The 14,804-nt window shown below is 44.6% G+C and overlaps 1 non-coding gene across 1 annotated transcript; it reads left to right on the top strand.

Annotated features, from left to right (window-relative positions):
• Positions 1-13,829: 13,829 nt before the first annotated feature.
• Positions 13,830-13,901, top strand: Trnad-guc. The gene has a single exon. It is a non-coding gene; the product is annotated as a tRNA-Asp (tRNA).
• The last annotated feature ends 903 nt before the right edge of the window (positions 13,902-14,804 follow it).

Consider the following 14,804-nt stretch of genomic DNA (forward strand, 5'->3'; position numbering starts at 1 on the left):
ACGCTTCACGCATAGCCCTCCTTACGCTAACTTTGACATCGTTTAGCTTCTGTTTGTCTGAGAGGTTTTGGCTGCGTTTAAACTTGGAGTGGAGCTCTCTTTGCTTTCGCAGTAGTTTCCTAACTTTGTTGTTGTACCACGGTGGGTTTTTCCCGTCCCTCACAGTTTTACTCGGCACATACCTGTCTAAAACGCATTTTACGATTGCCTTGAACTTTTTCCATAAACACTCAACATTGTCAGTGTCGGAACAGAAATTTTCGTTTTGATCTGTTAGGTAGTCTGAAATCTGCCTTCTATTACTCTTGCTAAACAGGTAAACCTTCCTCCCTTTTTTTATATTCCTATTAACTTCCATATTCAGGGATGCTGCAACGGCCTTATGATCACTGATTCCCTGTTCTGTACATACAGAGTCGAAAAGTTCGGGTCTGTTTGTTATCAGTAGGTCCAAGATGTTATCTCCACGAGTCGGTTCTCTGTTTAATTGCAGGTGCTATATGCGGCTTGGTGCACTCGGGTGTTGATTGCCCGAGGAGACTGCCGACAGATGTTTGCGGGTCGTGGTTAGCGGTGACAAGAGGGTCTGGCATGAGGAATGCGGAAGGCGCGAGAAGGAGAGGGGGTGAGGGAGTGTCCTCCCAGTTCTGTGCAGCGAAAGCGGCCGGGAGGGGAGGGGGTGGCTCCCCGGGGAAGCAACGGGATCTGCGGCCAAGGTCAGTGAGGTCTGAATCGGTTCTGGAAGTATCTCAGAGTAACACTTAAATCCAACGTCCGCAATTATTTGTGAATGTATGTCAGTCTCTGTCTTTACCTACAGTTCATGCCATCTACAGCTCCGGGTAGTATCACTGACTTTATTAACTGATGTTTGAGTACATACCTATCATCCTATGTCAATTTTTTCCATAAATTCCAGGCTAATCCTGCGGACGTCCTTCTCATTCCTTATCTCATCAGTCTACCTAATTTTCAACATCGTTCTATTGCACCAATTCTCAAACACTTCGTTCTCTTGTTTTCAGTCCACGATTCGCTTCCACACAATACACAAAATGTATTAAACAACAGTCAAAAATGGCTCTAAGCACTAAACATCTGAGGTCATCAGTCCTTTAGACTTAGAACTAATTAAATCTAACTAACCTAATTACATCACACTCATCCATGCCCGAACAGGATTCGAACCTGCGACCGTAGCAGCAGCGCGGTCCCGGACTGAAGTGCCTACAACCGCTCCGCCACAGCAGCCGTCAAACAACAGTCGCTTTTGGGATCACTTGCTTGCCTTCTCACGTTAAATCTTCTGCAAGAATGCAATTCTCATTTATTCGCTGGGCCCCACCAAGAAGCACACTGAAGTGGCAAAGAAACTAGTATAGGCATGCATATTCAAATACAGAGACATGTAAACAGGCAGAACACGGCGCTACGGTCCGCGACGCCCGTATAAGACAACAACTGTCTGGCGCAGTTGTTAGATCGGATACTGCTGCTACAGTGGCAGGTTACCAAGGTTGGTGTTATAGTCGGCGCACGAGCTATGGTCACAGCATCTCCGAGGTAGCGATGAAGTGCGGATTTCCCGTACGACCATTTCACGAGTGTAGCCTGAATATCAGGAATCGGGTAAAACATCAAATCTCCGACATCGCTGCGTCCGGAAAAAGATCCTGCAAGAAAGGAACCAACGTGACAGAAGTACAAACCTTCCGCAAATTGCTGCAGATTTCGCTGCTGGGCCGTCAAAAAGTGTCAGCTTGCGAACCATTCGGTGAAACATCATCAGTATGGGCTTTCAGAGGCGAAGACCCACTGGTGTATCCTTGATGACTGCACGACACAAAGCTTTACGCCTCGGTTGGGTCCGTCAACACCGACAGTGGACTGTTGATAACTGGAAGCATGCTACCTGGTCGGACGAGGCTCGCTTCAAATTATATCGAGCGGATGGAGATTTACGGGTATGGAGTCAACCTCATGAATCCATGGACCCTGCATGTCAGCAGGGGACTGTTCAAGGTAGTGGAGGCTCTGTAATGGTGTGGGGCGTGTGCAGCTGGAGTGATATACTGATACACCTAGATATTACTCTGACAGGTGACACGGACGTAAGAATCCTGTCTGATCACCTGCATCCACATTCGTGTCCATTGCGCATTCCGACGTAGTTCCAGCAGGACAATGTGACCCCACACACGTCCAGAAATGCTACAGAGTGGCTTCTCTTGTGTTTAAAGATTTCCGCTGGCCACCAAACTTCTGAGTCATGAACATTATTGGGCATAACTGGGATGCCTTGTAACGTGTTGTTCAGAAGAGATCTCCACCCCCTCGTGCTCTTACGGATTTATGGACGGCGCTGTAAGATTCATGGTGTCCGTTCCCTCCAGCACTATTTCAGACATTTGTCCACGCCACGTCGTGTTGCGGCACTTCTGCGTGCTCGCGGGTTCCCTACAGAATATTAGGCAGATATACCAGTTTCTTTGGCTCTTCGGTGCAGTATATGAGGAGCAGATTATGTCACCAGCATAGAGATGCACGGTGAAAAGTTTCTGGAGGGGGGCGATGGGGGAGGAGGGTCAAGAGGTTTTGTGGCTCAGGGCTTGAGCATAGATGTTTTATTAGTGACAGAGTTCTCTCACGTTTCTATCAATGATTTTCTGCGACTCTTCAGAACCGGAGCTCAGCAGGGATAACCGTGACTTTAGCAATCACTATACTTGTTGGATTTATATTTCTAGTGAGCAAGATGTATGTGACAGGCGAAATACCGTCAGACTTCAAGAAGAATGTAATAATTCCAATCTCAAAGAAAGCAGTTGTTGACAGATGTCAAAATTACCGAACTATCAGTTTAATGAGTCACGGCTGCAAAATACTAACGCTAATTCTTTACAGGCGAATGGAAAAACTAGTAGAAGCCGTCCTCAGGGAAGATCAATTTGGATTCCGTAGAAATATCGGAATACGTGAGGCAATACTGAGCCTACGACTTATCTTAGAAGCTAGATTAAGGAAGGGCAAACCTACGTTTCTAGCATTCGTAGACTTAGCGAAAGCTTTTGACAATGTTGACTGGTATACTCTCTTTCAAATTCTGCAGGTGGCAGGGAAAAATACAGGGAGCGAACGGCTATTTACAATTTGTACAGAAACCAGATGGCAGTTATAAGAGTCGAGGGACACGAAAGTGAAGCAGTGGTTGGGAAGGGAGTGAGACAGGGTTGTAGCCTCTCCCCGATGTTATTTAATCTGTATATTGAGCAAGCAGTAAAGGAAACAAAAGAAAAATTCGGAGTAGGAATTAGAATCCATGGAGAAGAAATAAAAACTTTGAGGTTCGCCGATAACATTGTAATTTTGTCAGAGACGGCGAAGGACTTGGAAGAGTAGTTGAACGGAATGGACAGTGTCTTGAAAGGAGGATATAAGATGAACATCAACAAAAGCAAAATGAGGATAATGGAATGTAGTCGAATTAAGTCGGGTGATGCTGAGGGATTTAGATTTGGAAATGAGACACTTAAAGTAGTAAAGGTGTTTTGCTATTTGGGGAGCAAAATAACTGATGATGGTCGAAGTAGAGAGGACATAAACTGTAGACTGGGAATGGCAAGGAAAGCGTTTATGAAGAAGAGAAATTTGTTAACATCGAGTATACATTTAAGTATCAGGAAGTCGATTCTGAAAGTATTTGTATGGAGTGTTGCCATATATGGAAGTGAAACATGGACGATAAATAGTTTGGACAAGAAGAGAATAGAAGCTTTCGAAATGTGGTGCTACAGAAGAATGCTGAAGACTGGATGGGTAGATAACATAATGAGGAGGCATTGAATAGAATTGCGGAGGAGTTTGTGGCACAACTTGACTAGAAGAAGGGATCGGTTGGTAGGGCATGTTCTGAGACATCGAGGGATCACTAATTTAGCATTGAAGGGCAGTGTGGAAGGGTAAAAATCGTAGATGGAGACCAAGAGATGAATACAGTAAGCCGATTCAGAAGGATGTAGGTTGCAGTAGTTACTGGGAGATGAAGAAGCTTGCACAGGATAGATTAGCATGGAGAGCTGCATCAAACAAGTCTCAGGACTGAAGACCACAACAACTACAATATTTTTTTTCACGTATTTCGCGGTGCGTTGTAGCGGTTTCCTGGTGCGGCGACGGTTTCGGCGCTGCTGTGCAGTGACGACGGCTGCGAACTAGTGCGGAAGCCCGCCGCACCAGTTGGTTACACAGAGGCATGAGGCGTGCGTCAGCTGTCTGCTGGCAGTGCGCCACTCTCGCTGCGTGACGAGTGATCGTGACAGACAGCCGCCGAAGCTGAGTGTGACGAAGGGTAAGGGGACGACCGCGGCTATAGTCACTGCAGAACTGAATGTCGCACTCGCGAACCCTGTCAGCAGCAAAAACGACACGGAGGGAGCTTGTAAGAGGTCCGAGCAGATGTAATACAGATGTAATTTTATGTAAGAGGTCCGAGCAGATGTAATTTCGATGTATTGCTCATGCGCTTCCTGCGATATGCAAGGTGATGGACTTGCAGCTATTTTGGGGGAAGAAAGGTATAAGATTCTCTTCACAGTAGTCCATACTGGGGGGGTTGGGGCGGGGTGATATCGGCGTTTTTCAACAACAGTTTAAGCTGAGCGTAAAACCGCTCAATACAGCTGCTTTCTGAGATAAGCGGTTCTCGGTTTTTTATTCCTGTTCTTTCCTGTAACAAGCGTAGAAATCGATAAAGAGTGGAAAAATGTGACTGCCTCGGTTTCAAATACATAGAATCAACATATTAAATTAATTAGGTAAGTTGGGGGGGTTGGGTTGGGTTGATTGGGGGAAGAGACCAGACAGCGAGGTCATTGGTCTCATTGGATTAGAGAAGAACGGGGAAGGAAGTCGGCCGTGCCCTTTCAAAGGAACCATCCCGGCATTATTCGCCTGGAAAGATTTAGGGAAATCACGGAAAACCTAAATCAGGATGGCCGGGCGCGGGATTGAACCGTCGTCCTCCCGAATGCGAGTCCAGTGTGCTAACCACAATTAGGTAAGTAAAAGAAAACTTAGTCCGTCTACCGGTAACTGCTTTTCTCGAAACGTGGTAAGTCGTTGAATACTACAAAAAATCTCCAGTATTCTCCTGTTCATTCTAATTTTTTTGAAGCTCTACTCGAAAGTCATGTTCTAACCGAAAATTATACCACTATTTGAGCATTAAGAATAGTAAGTGTTAAAGGGTGTAAACTGAGGTTGAAGAACTTTATTTTTCGTGTTAGTTCGTCCGTTTTGAAGGGCTAAAAGAAGATAAAGCCATGTTATATAGGCACAGACAACAGATCAGCTGCTTCCTATCTTTCGTGTAAGCTACGAATGAGTTGTTAAGGTCTCACCCTATAAGAAATCGCAGGCTTGCTGTGGCTCCCTCCGTTCTTAATCTTTTAAAGCAACTGGATCACTGTTCTTCATTGATAACGCACTCCGTGAAACACTTGCAGCCAGAGATTACCGTGCACACCAGGCAGGGCAGGTCTCGCGCGCTGCACGTACATGCGTGCCGTCCAGTGCGCCACTGCACACGGTAACAGGTGCGTCATTTTCTCTGCAGTGCTGTACCAGTTCTTGTGCCGTGTCTGTGTTGCTCGTTTCTGTCGGCATTGTTGTTAAAATAGCACTGATCGATTTTCCCGTTTTCTGTATTAACTCAATATTTCGAAGCAGTGACTGTTTTACGAATAAAAATTACTCGTATTTAAGAAAACGTTTTTTGAAAAACAAAAACTTTCAGCAGTGATGCTACAGCTACTTGATTTTTTCGGGCCTGCATCTGGTTGTCAGTAAAAAATAGGAAGAATCACCTGTTATAACTGAGAGGTCTCTGTTGGATTCCTTTCATGTTAATTTCTTAAATCTGTTGTCATTTACGGCATGCATTCCACTTCTACATTTACTGCGGTTTTCTGACTGTATCTGGGAGGAGACTGAGCAGTGGAACGTGTTACTTTTACACATAAACAAGAACGATCTGTCGCACTACTACACTTTGAAACACAGTTTATATGTAATTCATGTCACACAGTCTCATACGGAACCTATATCCGCTTTCTTTTACATACTGTATATGATAAGTTACTGTCATCCCCCTTCCCTTCTGTGTGAAAGGATGAATGAGCAAATGTATTTCTAGTCGCATGCTTGATGGTAGCAGACAAGCCGTCTGCTAGAGAACAGTAGGACCAACGTCGTAACAGGTAGCTACACTTTCTAAAACCAAAGAGGTTTCTATTCTTAGTATGGTCCGGTCCGTCCCTTGTCATGTTGGCATAGGAAGCTGCCTCTCTGATCACTTCCGTTAGTATCTGTTAAGCACCCTCGGTAGGGGCCCAGGTCAGTCCACGGCGAGTGTCTGAAGTGATAAGATCTCTGGCTAAGCGCGTGTCTGCTAAGTCCGTAGGACAATGGATTTCTTAAGTTCAGCCAAACTGAAAATTTAATCACTTCTATTTCAGGTTTAGATCTAAAATATCTTATGTTATCTCAAATTGCAATGCAGTGTAATTCGAGTGAGAAGTTCAGAATATTTTCCAGTAGTTGCTCACTACTTTGTGTGTAAAGTGGAACCACGTGTTGATCAGTAACTCTAACTAAGATCATCAATCTTAAATGCAAAAGTGCGTGAGATTATAACGTCTCGTCTTGACAATATTTTTCAATATAGCAACTTTTCTTTATGTTCAACCCACGTGGGGTGTACTTTGTGAGACCAGTAGCACGTGCTTTTACAATTGTTTGACCCATCAGGTTAATAGTAAGATGATAGCAACCAGTTTGAGGTTTTTCTTTTGTAAATTGCGTTTCGATGTAGTTTATTTTAACTATCAAAATTATTGTGGAGTTACACTCTTTGTGGAAACCAAGTTGACCACGTGAAGCATGTAGTGTAATCATCAAATCATCAAAGTAGCCCTCAGCTATTCTTTTCGGGAAGATTTCACAGAGAATTAGTATAAATTTAGTATACCAGTGTGTGGTAATTTCATGACGGACAGGATTCCACTACGAACGTATCTTCTTTGGGTGAAAATTGAATCGGTTGGCTGTGGTTAATTTCCTCTTGCACATGTTTCAACGCTCTTCGTGTGTTATTTTATGAATGCAGTGTTGTATGCAGTCTCCCAATCTTGGCTCCATATTTGATGTGTTCTGTAATATTACAAACTCACATTATCACAATCCTAAATAAGGCACCAGTTTAGTAATGAATCAAGTTTAATATGCTGAAAGTTTAACGGAACAATGATCAATGTTAAAATAAATGTCCAAATATAAACTGATTTATTTCTTTTTATTTAAATTCTCTTTATATATATATATATATATATATATATATATATATATATATATATATAATCAGCGGTTGTCGTAAGATGACTATTAAAAGACTATAATTAATGTAAGTCTGGTTGGGAATTTGGTAAGCTAGACTGGATACGTGGTGAAACAGTTGCTCAGTAATGCAAGGTTAACTTCCCCAGATAGCTCACAGCTTTTAACCCCTTTTATTGTCTTGAATATCAGCGCCGCTTTCAGAACAACTGAATGCATCAACATTACATAACCAAGACCAAACGAATACAGAAAAATAACTGTTAGAAATAAAACTGCGATATCGGCTGTAACCGGTCGCTTTTTCCCATCGCTAGGTCATACTGGTGGGGTGTCTCCAGAATTCTGTCGTCCACAGACGATGCGACGCGAGCTACGTGCTGCACGCACGTGTGATGGCAAACAGCTGCAGCGCACGGCCACGCGCAGCGGCGTGTCCGTTTTACGTAATGCCGGCCGCCAGCGGCTAAAGCGGCGTCTTGTGTGCTAGGCGGTACCAGCTGCTACTCAGCCAGCACGTGGCCAGCCACGCTACAGCCTCGTCTAGCCGGGGACACACACATCAACGAACGGATTCTCTTCCGTGGACTTCTGCACTTTTTAATCCACTGGAGCGACAAAGAAACTAGTATAGCCATGCATATTCAAATACAGACATATGTAAACAGGCAGAATGCGGCGCTGCGGTCGGCAACGACTACATAAGACGACAAGCATCCGGCGCAGTTATTAGATCGGTTACTGCAAAATGGCAGGTTATCAAGATTTAAATGAGTCTGGAGGTGGTATAACAGTCGGCGCACGAGCGATGGGACACAGCATCTCCGAGGTAGCGATTAAGTGGGGATTTTCCCGTACAACCGTTCCACGAGTGTACCGTGAATATCAGGAATCCCGTAAAACATCAAATCTCCGACATCGTTGCGGCCGGGAAAAGATCCTGTAAAAACGGGACCAACGACGACTGGAGAGAATCGTTCAACGTGACAGAAGTGCAACTCTTCCGCAAATTGCTGCAGTTTCAATGCTGGGCCATCAACTAGTGTCAACGTGTGAAACATTCAACGAAACATCATCGGTATGGGCTTTCAGAGCTGAAGTCCCAGTCGTGCACCTTTGATGACTGCTCGACACAAAGCTTTACGTCTCGCCTGGACCCGTAAACACAGACATTGGACTGTTGATGACTTTAAACATGTTGCCTGGTCGGACGAGTCTCGTTTCAGATTGTATCGAGCGGATGGACGTGTACGGGTATGAAGACAACCTTATGAATCCGTGGACCCTTCATATCAGCAGGGGACTGTTCAAGCTGATGGAGGCTCTGTAATGGTGTGGGGCGTGTGCAGCTGGAGTGATATGGAGTCCTTATACGTCTAGATACGACTCTTGACAGGTGACACGTACGTCAGCATCTCTTCTGATCACCTGCATCCATTGACGTCCATTCTGCATTCCGACGGATTGGGGCAACTCCAGCACGACAATGCGACACCCCACACGTCCTGAATTGCTACTGACTCCAGCCGTCTTCTGAGTTTAAACGCTTCCACTGGCCACCCCAAACATGAACATTATTGATCGTATCCGGGATACCTTGCAACGTACTGTTCAGAAGAGATCTCCACCCCGTCGTACTCTTACGGATTTATGGACAGGCCTGCAGGATTCATGGTGTCAGTTTGCACCAGCACTGCTTAAGACATTAGTGGAGTCCATGCCACGTTGTCTTCCGCCAACTGCTGCAGATTTCAATGCTGGGCTATGAACATGTGTCAGCTTGCGAACCGTTCAACGAAACATCACCGATACGGGCTTTCCGAGCAGAAGGCCCACTCGTGTACCCTGACTTCGCGACACAAAGTTTTACGCCTCGGTTGGGCCCGTCAACACCAACAATGGACTGTTGTTGACTGCAGACATGTTTCCTGGTTTCAAATTGCGTCGAGCGGATGGAGACAACCTCATGAATCCGTGGACCCTGCATGTCAAGGGGACTCTTCAAGGTGGTGTGGGGCGTGTCCAGCCGCACTGATGTGGCACCCCTGATACAACTCTGACAGGTGACACGTACTTAAACATCCTGTCTGATCACCTGCATCCATGAATCCCCATTGTGCGTTCCGACGGACATGGGCAATTCCAGCAGGACAATGCGACAGTCCACACGTCCAGAATTGTTACAGCGTGGCTCCAGGAACACTCTTCTGCGTTTAAACACTTCCGCTGGCCACGAAATTCCCCAAACGTAAACATTATTGAGCTTACCTGGGATGCCTTGGAATGTGGTGTTCAGAAGAAATCTCCACCCCCTTGTACTATTACGGATTTATGGACAGCGCGGCAGGATACATGGTGTCAATTTCCTACAGCACTACTTCTGACATTATGAAGATGGTATCTGTTCTTTCGGACATGTCCCAAAGAACAGATACCATCTTCGTATTGTTAGGGCTAATTGGCCATTGACCTTCTTCTGTGCGGATGCACACGCATTGCGCGAACTCTTATGGGACTCGATTGTCTGCCGCGAGTAATGCTGAAAATGCTATAGTCTCTTTTCTCTGTGAGGTTTAGGACTGATTAAATAATAGGTTGCGAACGCTAGGTGTTTTCTTTGATTTAACGAAGGCTTTAGACTGTGTTAACCACAAAATATTACTGCAAAAGTTGCACCATTATAGAGTAAGGGGAGTAGCTTACAATTGGTTCGCCTCTTACTTTAAGAACAGAAAGCAGAAGGTAATTCTCCGCAATATTGAGAATGGTAGTGATGTTCAGTCCCAATGGGGCACTGTTAAGTGGGGCGTTCCCCAAGAGTCTTATTTATATAAATGATATGCCTTCTAGTATTACAGGTGATTCAAAAATATTTATGTTTGCTGATGACACCAGCTTGGTAGTGAAGGATCTTGTGTGTAATATTGAAACATTATCAAATAATCGTGTTATAATTTCATGTATTGACTCGTTCCATGACCATGGAGACTTCTCCTTAATTTGGTCCCACGGAACAATAAATAAATAAATAATGAGTGTAATGGGCAGGGGCACTGTGGACATTAAGTTGGGAATGTGGGTCTCATGGGGAGCGTGCAAGGGATAAATCCCTGTAGTCGCACTATCCTCTGTGCCCTCGGTGGCTCAGATGGACAGAGCCTCTGCCATCTAAGCAGGAGATCCCGGGTTCCAGTCCCGGTCGGGGCACACATTTTCAGCTGTCCCCGTTAATGTATATCAGCGCCTGTCGGCAGCTTAGGGTCTTGATTTAATTATCATTTCACTTCAGACATTAGTCGAGTCCGTGCCACATCGTTTTACCTCACTTCTCCGTGCTCGTGGGGTCCCACACGATATTGTGCAGATGTGCCAAATTATTTGGTTCTTCACTGCATATGAGGGCGCTGAGATATTTTGCCAGCCACTGGGCAATGTGTGCATAACATCCCTCATAACTTCATTTGCACATCAACCGTAGTTTTGACTGATTCTTCGCCTTATGACGACCTGCACTCGCAAGAAATTAGGCATGTTCTAGTAGTTGCACCTCCCCTGATTCTTTAAAGAATCGGTTAGCCATGTGTGAAACAGCTTCAGACGTAGGGTTTTTTTAAAAAAGACTTAATGTTGTAAATATCTGACTTCACACGTGTAACGAGAAAAAGTTTGGAAACGACTTGAAACCACGTGTAAAGATTGTTGGAAGTCAGTAACTCATCTCGTTTTCATATATCGGATAAATATACAATGACAGACAAGAAAGATCTGAACACGAAGAACTAATTAATGTAAAGTAATAAAATTCCGGGAATGCGTTTGTTTGGATAACATATTCAAGAGGTTAACAATGCAAGATCATGGGTTAAGGCGGGTAGGACGTCAAACGGGCCGACTTGGAATAGGAGAGGCACCACAGGACATTTTAATTTCCACTGTCTATACTTTTACAAGTAAATTCATGAAACTTTAACAGCATGACCAGGAAGGATTCATGATTCACATTCATAGCAGTGGAAGCTCAAAAACGTAACAAAACACATTGTTTTTACATGTGAAATTTCATCATTTTTTCACTTACTACTGGCTTCATTTGTTGCTATAGGTACACTTTTCTTCCTAAGTAAGAGAGATTATTCGATGACTTTTGCACAGCATACCCTGAGTACCTCTATCGGTTCTCCCTTCTATTCCAGTCTCGTATTGTTCGTGGAAAGAAGGATTGTCGGTATGCCTCTGTGTGGGCTCTAATCTCTCTGATTTTATCCTCATCGTCTCTTCGCGAGACATACGTAGGAGGGAGCAATATACTGCTTGACTCTTCGGTGAAGGTGTGTTCTCGAAACTTTAACAAAAGCCCGTACCGAGCTACTGAACGTCTCTCCTGCAGAGTCTTCCACTGGAGTTTATCTATCATCTCCGTAACGCTTTCGCGATTACTAAATGATCCTGTAACGAAGCGCGCTGCTCTCCGTTGGATCTTCTCTCTCTCTTCTATCAACCCTATCTGGTACGGATCCCACACTGCTGAGCAGTATTCAAGCAGTGGGCGAACAAGCGTACTGTAACCTACTTCCTTTGTTTTCGGATTGCATTTCCTTAAGATTCTACCAATGAATCTCAGTCTGGCATCTGCTTTACCGACGATCAACTTTATATGATCATTCCATTTTGAATCACTCCTAATGCGTACTCCCAGATAATTTATGGAATTAACTGCTTCCAGTTGCTGACCTCCTATTTTGTAGCTAAATGATAAGGGATCTATCTTTCTATATATTCGCAGCACATTACACTTGTCTACATTGAGATTGAATTGCCATTCCCGGCACCATGCGTCAGTTCACTGCAGATCCTCCTGCATTTCAGAACAATTGTCCATTGTTACAACCTCTCGATACACCACAGCATCATCTGCAAAAAGCGTCAGTGAACTTCCGATGTCATCCACCAAGTCATTTATGTATATTGTGAATAGCAACGGTCCTATGACATTCCACTGCGGCACACCTGAAATCACTCTTACTTCGGAAGACTTCTCTCCATTGAGAATGACATGCTGCGTTCTGTTATCTAGGAACTCTTCAATCCAATCACACAATTGGTCTGATAGTCCGTATGCTCTTACTTTGTTCATTAAACGACTGTGGGGAACTGTATCGAACGCCTTGCGGAAGTCAAGAAACACGGCATCTACCTGTGAACCCGTGTCTATGGCCCTCTGAGTCTCGTGGACGAATAGCGCGAGCTGGGTTTCACACGACCGTCTTTTTCGAAACCCATGCTGATTCCTACAGAGTAGATTTCTAGTCTCCAGAGAAGTCATTAAACTCGAACATAATACGTGTTCCAAAATTCTACAACTGATCGACGTTAGAGATATAGGTCTATAGTTCTGCACATCTGTTCGACGTCCCTTGTTGAATACGGGGATGACCTGTGCCCTTTTCCAATCCTTTGGAACGCTACGCTCTTCTAGAGACCTACGGTACACCGCTGCAAGAAGGGGGGCAAGTTCCTTCGCGTACTCGATGTAAAATAGAACTGTTATCCCATCAGGTCCAGCGGCCTTTCCTCTTTTGAGCGATTTTAATTGTTTCTCTATCCCTCTGTCGTCTATTTCGATATCTACCATTTTGTCATCTGTGCGACAATCTAGAGAAGGAACTACAGTGCAGTCTTCCTCTGTGAAACAGCTTTGGAAAAAGACATTTAGTATTTCGGCCTTTAGTCTATCATCCTCTGTTTCAGTACCATTTTGGTCACAGAGTGTCTGGACATTTTGTTTTGATCCACCTACCGCATTGACATTTTTAAGACCAAAATTTCTTAGGGTTTTCTGCCAAGTCAGTACATAGAACGTTACTTTCGAATTCATTGAACGCCTCTCGCATAGCCCTCCTCACAGTACATTTCGCTTCGCGTAATTTTTGTTTGTCTGCAAGGCTTTGGCTATGTTTATGTTTGCTGTGAAGTTCCCTTTGCTTCCGCAGCAGTTTTCTAACTCGGTTGTTGTACCACGGTGGCTCTTTTCCATCTCTTACGATCTTGCTTGGCACATACTCATCTAACGCATATTGTACGATGGTTCTTGTTCCTCCTGCCACCGAACTTCACTAATTCCCACTATATCAAACTTTAACCTATCCATTTCCCTTTTTAAATAGCCTAACCTACCTGCTCGATTAAGGGATCCGACATTCCACGCTCCGATCCGTAGATTGCCAGTTTTCTTTCTCCTGATGACGTATCGTTTCGCACATCGGATATCGTACAGCGTCAGCGCCAAGCGCACCGAACACGCCGGAATAGCTCGTCGCCTGCAATGAAGAGCTTTGCGTTTAATAGGCAGCCAGGCAGCCAGGCGCCGTTCTTACCGAATGAGTTATCATCCAGCCGCTGGGGTTAGACACACATGAACTTGGAAACGTCACATGTAGTCCTCGGTAGTATAGTGGTTAGTATCCCCGCCTGTCACGCGGGAGACCCGGGTTCGATTCCCGGCCGGGGAGAACATTGTTATTTAGAGGGACTACTCTCCCCTCGTTACAGACTATGAAAATAATTCCCGTGGTGACGTATAACACCTCGAGCATGGAAAGAGGAAATGCAATATGCAACCAGTAGCAGTGACTTTATCAACATCTGCAAAGTGTTGCAACGTTTTATCACTCATCTTGAGGCACTTTGCATATGCATTTAGACCATATTATAGCGTTCTTGCTGGCCGTTGTTTTTCCCCTCTTAGTTAGACACTTGAGACATCCACTCTCGTGACATTAATGAACAAAGCTTACGTGTAACTTAAAACACGTATCAAATGTATGAAATGGATATATTATTTTTGTACAGGCAGGAGGAAGGGAAGTTTGTCTGCCGGCCCGTCGACAATGGGATCATCGGAGCACAATCTCGGATCCGACAAACATGGGGATGGAAATCACTGTCTGGCCTCTCAAAGGTTTTCCGTCTTTACTGTTAAAAGGCCAAGGCCTGATTCCTCCCTAGAGTTCTAAAACTACCGTAGGCTACCTTAACTAAGCGTAGACTGCTGTATTTTTCCAAGTAGCGTTGGTCAGTTAAGATTGTAACTGCTTTACCTGTATGTTAGGTGTGCTGCTGACCTATCGGGCGTTGCCCCATTTCAATCGCTTTGTTTGCATATGTGTCTTACTAGATTCCCCTACAAACTGGAAGCGGTGAATTGTCTAGAAACTGAATGAGAGTATATAACGGACTGTGTAACCTATGGAACATTTTTCTGCTGTATAGTCTGTCCTAAATATACATGTACGTGATTACTCTGCTACTCACAATAAAGTGCCTGGCAGGGGGGTTCAATGAACCACCTTCAAGCTGTCTCTCGGACATGTCCCACTCTCGAAAGGCACGCGGGAAAAACTAGCGCTTAAATT

The sequence above is a fragment of the Schistocerca piceifrons genome, chromosome 9, assembly GCF_021461385.2.
Source record: "Schistocerca piceifrons isolate TAMUIC-IGC-003096 chromosome 9, iqSchPice1.1, whole genome shotgun sequence".
NCBI classification, from domain to species: Eukaryota; Metazoa; Arthropoda; class Insecta; order Orthoptera; family Acrididae; genus Schistocerca; species Schistocerca piceifrons.